Source organism: Mus caroli, unplaced genomic scaffold (assembly GCF_978045245.1).
Source record: "Mus caroli unplaced genomic scaffold, Mus_caroli_1 scaffold_1, whole genome shotgun sequence".
Classification (NCBI taxonomy): domain Eukaryota; kingdom Metazoa; phylum Chordata; class Mammalia; order Rodentia; family Muridae; genus Mus; species Mus caroli.
This window is the reverse complement of record NW_028227256.1, coordinates 191,165,214-191,175,827: the sequence shown is the minus strand read 5'-3', so window position 1 is coordinate 191,175,827 and position 10,614 is coordinate 191,165,214.

Here is a 10,614-nt window from a genome sequence, read left to right as displayed (position 1 = left end):
TCGAAATCTAGTTTTCATTTGTGCCAGCTGTTTGTTTGTTTGTCTGTTTGTGTTTTTTGTCAACCGGACACAAGCTAGGACCACCTAAACAGAGGGAACCTCAATTCAGAAAATGCCTCCATAAAAGTGGCCTGTGGGCAAGCTTGTGAAGCGCTGTCTTAGCTAATGATTGACGTGGGGAGGTCCAGCCCATTGTGGGTGGGGCCACCCCTGGGCTGGTGGTCCTGGCTGAAAGAAAGCAGACAGCCTCCGGCTGAGATCCTGCCTCCGGATTCCTGACCTGACTTCCTCCGGGATGAACTGTGATGTGAAACAATAAGCTGACATAAACACTTACCTCCCAAGTAATAGAAACCGTAAAGCAGGTGGAGCTTAGCGCTGGCTATTGTGTTTAAACAGCTATCAAAGATACACAGTCAGCCCCTACTCCACCCCATCCCCACATCCCACTCAGCTCTTCTGTTGCTAACTCAAAGGCACCTCTACCTCTGGGATTCTGCCGAGAGAAATGTCTGGGAACTATTGCCGGCTCCAAGCAGTCACTCTAGACTGTGAAGGGTCTCCAGCCAGCTTTGGAGTGGGCTTGGCATTCCTAAAGGCATAGTCCCACGGAACTGTGGCCAAATCAGCTCTTATGAACATGTCTCTAGGTGGTTAAAAGCACAAAACCACAAAACAGAGCTTTGCTTTCTTACAAGTGTGCTGTCAGGCAGACCCAAAGTGGGAATTGTGCTTCGCAAAACATACAGCAACAGCTGGCCCCATGGTGAATTCTGACACACTGCATTCTGCACACAGCTCATGGGGGAGGGGGTTTCCAGATGGAGAACAAAAAAAAACCAGGAGGAGTGACCGACGATTCCACACCACCAGCAATAGCCCTGGCTGGAGAGGGCAGGAGCGAGTCTCCATGCTCTCCTTCCTGACTCTTGTTTCCTTGCTACACCCACCCAAGTTGAGTTTTCACACCCTGCAGGGTGGAGGGAAGTTAGAGCTGCCATGAGATCTAGGAGCTGACAGAGCTGCAGCCTTCAGGAAATTTAGAGAGAGAATGTTCTCTGTTTTCTCTCCTTGTTTTGGATGGGTTTGCTTGCAATCTTAGGTGTCTTTGGCTTCCAGAAGAAACATCAGTGTCTCTGTCATCTGCATATGGCACCTCCTCCTGTGTGTATGACTGTGTCCAAACATCAACCTTTCTGCAGGATGATGTCATCTGAATTCAACTCATTGCTTGTCCCATGGCCCTGCTTCTATACAAGGTCCCCTCTTACCAGCAATGTCTTCTCCAGGGTTAAGAAGACTATACCTCAGAGGACTTCACCAAGAAAGCTGGCTGGCCTGCATGCTGTTGGGATTTCTCCATAGGAAACTGATGGTTTTATCTGCGTCTAACAGTGGACACACATAGAGGTTCTTTCCCAGGCTCTGCTCAGAGCTTCCTGCAGGCCCTCCTCACAAGCCTCCTAGGAGAGCTGGCATATTGGGATCTTTCTAATATTTACCATGTGTTAGGCATCTCCTGAGAACTAAGGCAACAAGGATGAGTATGGCGCAGTCCCTGTTGTTAAGAGAATTTGACATTTAAAGCTGGAGATGGTGGCTTAGTTGGCAGAGTGATGGTTCAGAACGAACAGCATGGTGCTGTGGAGAGCTAGGTGTGGTGATACATGCTTGTAATCCCGGAACACAGGAGGTGGGGGCATGTGCCTCTTCTCGTTACTGTGATAAAACACTTTGACAAAAACAGCTTGCGATAGAAAAGCTCTATTCTAGCTCACAGTTTAAGAGTGCAATCTGCAATGGCAATGAAGTCAAGACAGCAGGCGCCTGAAGTAACTGGTCACGTCTCATCCACAGTCAGAAAGCACATATCCATTTCTCAGTCTGCCAGCTGCAGTGAGGTCTACAGCTTCAGCAGCAGGTACAGGTGGTCCCCCGCCTGGCCATGTGACAATTCTCCATCAAGGAGCCTAGAAGCCCCTTTAGTAGGATACCCATGACTAAACACCAGCTCACTTCCTCTTTCTTATACAGTCCAAGATCTCAGCGCAGGGAATGGTGCCACCCACAATGGGCATGTCTTCATCCTACATCACCCTAAGCAAGATAACTCCCCACAGGTGTGCACAGATTGTTCTCATAGATGATCCTAGATATCATCAGGTTAATAATCCAGAACTATCAAAAGGCAGAAGGATCAGAAGTTCAGGGTTATCCTCAGATACTTGGAGCACAGCTCTGCGTTCACTCAGAAGAGATAGTGATAAAGTAGTGGTCAGGGGTCTGACTGACTGACAGGTGGGCTCGTGAACCCTCACAGCTTCAGCAGCAGGTGCAGATGGTCTCTAGCCTGGTCACATGACAATTCTCCTTCAAGGAGCCCAGAAGTCTCTTTAGTTAGGTACCTAGGACTAAACCAGATCAAACTTCATTCCTCATGCAGGCCCTGGGTCACAGCCCCTGTGCTAGAACTCTGTCTGTGCTCAGCACTGCAGGGACAATATCCCTTCCTCACCTCTGGCATATGTAGGATGATTCCTTGACAGCCCTCAGCCTGAATTCTCCAGTCTAACCACACCCTCAAGCTATAGTTCTGGCACTTGCCTGACTCTTATTCTTTTGTTCAGTGAGATAATAAAGAATCAACTTTTATATGCTAGGCATTTAAAAACAAACAAGGTATGTACTCTGGGGGTTCACATTTTTATAAAAACAAACTTTAAAGTTTCGAGTATGAAGAAAGTACAAAACATTTGCCAGTGCTGCAGAGAAAGATTAGCTTGTTATGGAGATGTCCAGAGTAAGGCCCGAGCCATCCTTGAAGCAGAACCAGGAGTCCTCTGGGCAGAGCCATGGCACACGCTTGCCACATTCTTGTGCCTTAGGCCAAAACAAAGCAGAAGTGTTATGCCCCCTTCTCTCTATCAATCTCTCTTGCAGGCCCGCTGCCCAAACACAGGGCTGGTGCAACAGCTTGGCTGGGAGTGATTTAGGCCCTGCCATCAATGGATAATTTTCTGGTGCTGCTTACCACCGTCCTTGGCACTCCTGAGAGGCTGTAACCCGCCTCCTTTGCAAGGCTTTCCCTGCTGCCTTTCTTCTCCCAAGGTTTTACAGAGCTGTACAGAACATTCTTTGTTTCCTCCTACCTGTTGGGGGTGGGAGATGATGCTGAGAGCTGAGATCAGAACAATCTGCAAGAAGGGGTGCTACTGCCTGTCCCCACGATGCTGCTGCAGGCCAGCCTTGGGTGTAGACTGGAGGTGTAAGAACTTCTCAGTTCTTAGAGCACCCATGGTGCTGGTTTCCATGGACCAAGGGAAACAGCCATTGTTCTCTATCTGTAGACTTGACGCACCATGTCCCTCCCTCCCTCCCTCCCTCTGTTCACTGGGCACTTTCAATCCATCTCTGAAGGTCACAATTGGACCAAAGCACTGAGAACACTGAGTCCAGGGGTCTGGTGACTAAATCAAGCAATTGTTTCTTCCTGAGAAGTCAATTATTTCTTTGGTTTTTCCATTTACCCTCAGTTCTGTTATGTAAATGTCCTATATCTCAGGAGCACTGGACAGCAGACACTTTGCTAGGAAGTCTCTGGTGGCCTCAGCACATGGGACCTCCTGAGAGCCATAAGTGAGGAAGGGAAGGAGGGCTGGAGCAGAGCAAATTAGGCTAACCTCTCTCTGCGGGGAGGAGTCTAGACTGTAGACAACTAGAGAGAGGGTTTTATAGCTGCATCTTCCCCCACAGCCACCTGGCAGAGCTAATGTCCCTAGAAGTCTGTCTGGATCCCAGTTACTAGGAATCAGAACTGAATCAAGAGTCCTGTCACCTTCTCAAGCCAAAGAAATACATGTAATTCTCCAGCCTGCTGCTCTGTCTCTGAACTGAGCAGGGCATGGCCTAGACTTCCTGGAGCATTAAAGGGCTCAGAACTCAGGATCTCTCTATCTTGAAAAAGATAGTCACCTTAGCCACTGTTCTATTGCTGTTAAGAAACACCATAACCAAGGCAACTATTATAAGGAAAAGCATTTAATCAGGGCTGGCTTACAGTTTCAGAGGTCTGGCCCATTATTATCACAGCAGAAACCATGGTGGCATTTAGGCAGGCACTGGAGCAGTAGATGAGAGCTATATTCCTGATCCATAGGCAGAGAGAAAGTCTATAGGTCTGGCATGGACTTTTGAAACCTTAGAGTCCATCGACAGTGACACAGTTCCTCCAACAAGGCCATACCTTCTAATCCTTCTCAAGTAGTTCCACTCCCTGATGGCAAAGCATTCAAATATATGGGCCTATGGGGCTATTCTTATTCAAGCCACCACAACAGTCATCCCAGAAGGGGAGACCATCCATCATCAGAGAGCCATATGGCAAGACCTTGCTGTCCAGGATCTGGGTAGATCTGAGACCTGTAGACATCCTCTTCCTATCTTGTCTGTAGTTCACCAGCTTACTTGACTGTCTAGGTGGATAGATCTTGTAGTTCTTCACATTGATCCCTGCCTAGAAAGTGTCCTCTTCCTCTGTGCATTTCATATCCCTTATCTCATTGAATTTCTAGGACTTCCTTGTAGAAGTAAATGTGTGTGTGTGTGTGTGTGTGTGTGTGTGTGTGTGTGTGTGTGTCACAAGCTGGAGTTTTCACAGAGAAAGGAGCCTCCCTTGAGGAAATGCCTCCCTGAGATTCAGCTGTAAGGCCTTTTCTCAATTAGTGATCAAGGGTGGGAGAGTCCATGTGGGTGGTGCCATCCCTGAGCTGGTGTCCTGGGTTCTGTAAGAAAGCAGGCTGAACAAGCCAGGGGAAGCAGGCCAGTAAGCAACATCCCTCCATGGCCTCTGCATCAGCTCCTGCCTCCAAGTTCCTGCCCTGTGTGAGTTCCTGTCCTGACTTCCTTGGGTGATGAACAGCAATGTGGAAGTGTAATCTGACTAAATCCTTTCCTCCTCAACTTGCTTCTTGGTCATGATGTTTTATGCAGGAATACAAACCCTGACTGACTAAGACATGAAACATCAAGACACTCACTTATTCACTAAAGACATCCCTCAGCAGTTAAGAACACACATTGCTCTTCCAGAGGATCCAAATTTAGTTCCCAGGTCTCACATCAGACATCTCACAGCTGCCTGTAACTCCAACTCTAGGAGATATGATGCTCTCTTCTGGCCTCTGTGGGCACCTGCACTCACGTGTACATACCCACACACAGACATACATAAACACATACACATAGTTTTAAATAATAAAAAGGTCCTTTAAAAGAAACTGAGGGTTTCTATGCCATAGCAAATCAATCCAGAGTTAGCCCAAAGTCAGTCTTCCTCTGTGATTCTCAACGTCTTCACTGTAGTGGTTTGCATTTGGGGTTCATCTAGAGAAGGTACCTACCCATGGAGGCCCGTGATTGATTCACCAACATTTCCGAATATGCCTGCTCTGTGCTGGGTGTCGTCAGATGCAGAAAGATATTCAGAAGCCCCTGTGGTCTTGCTGGGTTCTTTTTACAGATGAAGGAGGAGGTGGCTTAGGCTCGGTCACCTTGGCACTGACCAGCTTAGATCTCCCCTCCTGTGGGAGGGGAAACTCAAAGAAAGTGGGGAGTGAAGCCTGTGACTGGCATACTGCCATGCCCCTAGAAGACTCTTGCCACACACTTGCTGCCCTTCCAAACAAAGACAGGGAGGTGCCATCACCACCCAGCTCAGAAATACAGAGACCATGGAGGAAGGCAAGTGGCTGGCCACAAACAGTCCAACCAAGAAAATGATATGCCTCCTTTGTGCCACTAGAGGGCAGTACAGCTCACTGGGGGGAGGGGTAAACCAGGATGAGCCCCAAGACAAGCTTTCCTGGAGTAGGGGGCTCCATTGCGCATGTCTTTAGTCAAAGACTTCTAATGTGCCCCTGATAACACACTGTTGGGGCAGGCTGAGATCTGCTACTCAGTTTCTGACACACAGGGAAAGCAAGATTGCTGAGATGAGAAATTTGGACTCCTCCCAGGGAGTCCAGCTGAGAACATTGCTCAGGGGACAGACTCTAAGTCCCCTCAGAACCAAACCCAGGTTGAATCCACAGCTGTCTACAAGGTCTATGCTAAATCTGGGAGAGTAAGTCTCCCCACTGTCGGGCCCCCCACTGCCCATCCCCCACCCCAGGCTATCCCTGTTCAGTCTATCCATTCCAAAAGGATCAGAGAAAAACAGGAAAGAAATGAAAGCCTGGTGGCCGGATCAGACTCTGTTAAGTAGTCATGATAAAGTCTGGATGAAGGAAGTTAGCTCCATGGCTATGCACTGCCAGCCACCACCATGGCCACCACCACCATGGCCCCCACTCAAGAGCACAGGTGTTTCAAGGTCACTCACTCACTGGAGAGTCATTGCTCCTTCCTCTAGTTCCTGCCCTTCAGAGCTCAAGCTGTGGATATGGAAACCAGCACTACTAATGGTTTCACAGAGAATGCCTTAATTCCTGACAAGGACCAGAAGCAGGTCCTCACATAGGAACTAGTCGTGTCAGAGTAGAATTCAGAAGCCAGAGTGGTGAGCTTTATGCCCCTTCTATACACACACACACACACACACACACACACACTGCCCCTTCTACATACATAATCACACACACACACTGCCCCTTCTACATAAATAATCACACACACACACACACAAACAATGCCCCTTCTACACACACACATACACACCGTCTACCAAGGCTAGGGTCATTGTACTCAGACCACAAAGACAGTAGATCCCTCCAGAGCTGGGCCACATAGCAGATACCAAGCTGAGGATGGAGGGATGCCCTCCACCTTGTAGATGCTCCAGCGTAGGGCCATCAACTTACAGAGTGACATGAATGCTTTATGAATCCTGACAGTAGCAGGAAGGATGAAGTGAGATAAGAAGCCACAGGGAGAGTCTAGCCGAAGCCTAATCAACAGCCCACCCAACACTCTGCAGACTGTGGAATAACCTGGGAGGGTGGTGAGAACTAGCTGTTTGTGTATTCTTTTGGACACTGTCATAGACAGCCCTCCTCCTCCTTCATGGTGTCAAACACAGAACACTCTAGAAAACTCATTCTTGGTTTCCATTTGCTCCCTCGGGTTCGAGAATCATGTGGAAATTCTTTCTCCTGGGAAGTGATGGGTATCCAGGCCACAGAGATACAGTTCCTACCCTTCAAAGCTCTCTGTTGTGCAAGGGGACACCCTGGTGTGTTAGGCCAGTGCCATCTCTGCTTGTACAGAGATGTGGGAGCTCTCAGCAGAGGGGTCTTTCACATGCCTGTATAGGAAGGACACTTGAGGGGGGAAGACATTAAAGAGCCAGATCAAATTAAAATATGAGCCTCTCCCCAGCCATTGGAACAGCATGGACCAGGACATTGTGTGAAGAGCCCATTGCAAGTCCCAGTGGAGAGGTCTTATTGTTTAAGACAAATCAATACCAAAGTGGCTTCTCTGTATCGATTTACGTCTGTGTGCCAGCCTGTCTCCCTGTCCTGTCATTGTTCTTTCTCCCTCCCACCACTCTCCTGTCAGCCATTCTATTCTCTAGTTTCTAGCCTCAGATTAGGAATGTCTCTCCACCTCCCCATCCTCCTTGTCACACATTTCTCTCTGCAGCCCTTCCTGCACTCTGACCCTGCAGTAACATGGCTCCTTCCTGCCCCAGGACCTTTGCATGTGCTCCCTTCCCACACTCTGACCCTGCAGTAACATGGCTCCTTCCTGCCCCAGGACCTTTGCCTATGCTGCTTTTGGTTGTCTCAGTCTGACTTCTCATGCATCAGATTCTTCGGCTCACTGTCATTTCCCCTGTCGTCCTTGGCAGGTCAATGATCACTGATCTGCCTGCCTTCCTCTCCCATCCTCAGTGCACACATAAGAGGAAGACAAGCTCAGGGAGATGCAGCTGTGGAGGGAGAAGCTGGGTCCATAGGGCAGCTTCTAGCCCTGCCAGTCACCTGAGAGTCAAACAGCTCAGACCCGCCCTTTCTCTGGATGAAGGGTGTTCCTCGATGTGTGCAGTCCTTCCTTTGGCTCATGCCTCTTCCTCTTTCCCCTGCTGCTTGCTTAGTCCAGGCTCTAACAACTTGACCTAGGGCAGTAGAAATCCTGCGAGTATAGGGACCAAGTATAGTTTCACATCCCTAGCATCAGCTCACAGCATGTAATAAATATTTTACGGGATGTGTTTATTTGTATGTCCTGGGGAAGACTTTGGAAAAGCCACTTTAGCTCCCATGGAGACAAACTTTGTGACCCACTCCAAACTATCATGTCCACAGGTACTGTACAGTTCTCCCCAGCTCCAAAGGCACCAATAGGTTTGATAGGTGCCCCATGTAGAGAATTAGCTGCTGAGTGGGCCATCAAGCTAGCAACATTGATAAGCTATTGTTCTTGGCAACAGGAGCTTATGCACACGTCTTTCACCTGTGAATATCTTATTTACTTGTAAAACACTCAGAGGCTGTAGTGATTTGAATAAGAATGTACCCCATAGGCTCAGATATTAGAACACTTGGTTCCCAGCTTGGGACCTGTTCTGGGGGCAGTAAGGAGGTGTCGGCTTTATGGAGGAAATACAACACGGGGAGCTGGATTTTGAGAGCTTACTCTGGTTAATTCTCTCTGCTTTGCACTTGTGACTGAATTCCTGTTCCAGCTACCATGCCTGTGATTTGCTATCATGCTTTCCTGCCAAAATAGACTCATTCCTCTGGGATGGTAAACCAAACTACATTCTGTGGTGTTTTGAATATGCTTGGTCCAGGGAGTAGTTCTATTTGGAAGTGTGGCCTTGTTAGGGTAGGTGTGGCCTTGTTGGAGTGGGTGTGGCCTTGCTGGAGTGGGTGTGGCCTTGTTGGAGTAGGTATGTCATTGTGCACTTTAAGACCCTCATCCTAGCTTCCTGAAAGCCAGTCTTCTCCTATTTGCCTTCAGAATAAGATGTTGAACTCTCAACTCCTCCTGCGTCATGCCTGCCTGGGTGCTGCCATTCTCCCTCCTGATAATGGACTGAAAGAACCTATAAGCCAGCCCCAATTAAATGTTGTCCTTTTTAAGAGTTGCTTTGTTCATGGTATCTGTTCACAGCTATAAAACCCTAAGACGCACTCTTTTTTCTATATGTTTCTGTTAGCTGTGATGTTTTATCACAGTGATAGAAAAGTAACAGACAACCAAAGTCTTTCTATAGGTCCCAGAAACATTCCCAGAGCCAGGTATGGTGAGATGTCTGGGAAGAGGACAGAGAATCCAGGCCGAGTGTGTGGTCTCTTCAAGCACTCAGTTCAAAGTGGGGAACAGAATGGGAATGGACATTTATAGGCAGGAGAAAGAGGGGGAAACAAAGAGTTTGTGAAATGGGTTATAGCTGGAAGAAACGCATTAAGGAAGGAGACTGTGGCTTTTAGATGTGGTAGTATTTCATGTATGTGATAGCTAGTCTCTAATGTCAACTTGATGAAGTCTAGAATCACCTCTAGATTGGCCTCTGTGCATGCCCATGGGGTGGGAAGACCTGCCCACTGTGGGTGGCACCATTCCCTAGTCTAAGATCCTGTATAAATGGGAGAAAGTGGGCTAATAACACACATTCATGCTTGTCTCCCTGAACTGTAGCTGGGTAGGATCAGTTGCATCAAGTTTCTGCTGGTGGTGACTTTCCTGCCCTGATGCTTCTGGCTCTAAAACTGTGAGCCAAATAAACATTCTCTCTCAAATTGCTTTTCCTGGGTATTTTATCAGGAAAAGTAAGGTGGGTCTTTTAATATGTAGCATCTCCACAGGTGGCAGGGCAGAGTATATTCCATGTGAATAAACCAAGAAAGAAAGCCTGAGGGTATGCAATAAGTGCTGCCAGAAGCCCATATTTGTGCTGTGCCTGGAGCATTAGATGGGTGAGGAGAAAATTTCATAAGAGGTGGTTCATGCTGGATCTCAGAAGGCCTCCAACACTGGCTAAGGTGCCCAGATTCTATTCTGTAAGCAAATTCTGAGGTAAAAGCAGGGTCTTTTATTGAGAGAATTCTAAAATGAATGGAAACTGGATTGGGAAAGTGGCTTAGTCTGTTAAAGCTACCATAACAAAATATTATAAACAGGGTGGCTTATAAACAGCAGGACTGTGTTTCTCAGTCCTGGAGGCTGGGGAAACACCAGCATACTCAGCACCTAGTGGAAATCACTTTTGATTCATAGAAAGGTCCTCACATGTGGAAGGAGCAGGGAAGCTCCCTGATCTGCCTTGAGAGGGGCACTCACAGGGTTATGAATTCTCCATCCTCATGACCTAATCACAACAAAGGCCCTGAACACAGTCACAGTGAGGAATAGGTCAACACAGGAACTTGGAGAGGGGCCTGAGTGTTCAGACTGGAGTCCAGAGACTGATCCCAGCTGTCATTGCTAAGAGATGACCAGGTACTGGTCAGTAGCTTCTGTTTCCCTTCACCCATCATTGCAGGAGGCAAGGCCAGTAACTGTCCCACAAGACAGATAGGAAAAGTAAGTCAAGATTCACTTGTCTAAGGCCACACATCCAGTCCATGGAAGACTTAGGGAATCAGGCTTCTTCTCCTGCCTCCTGAA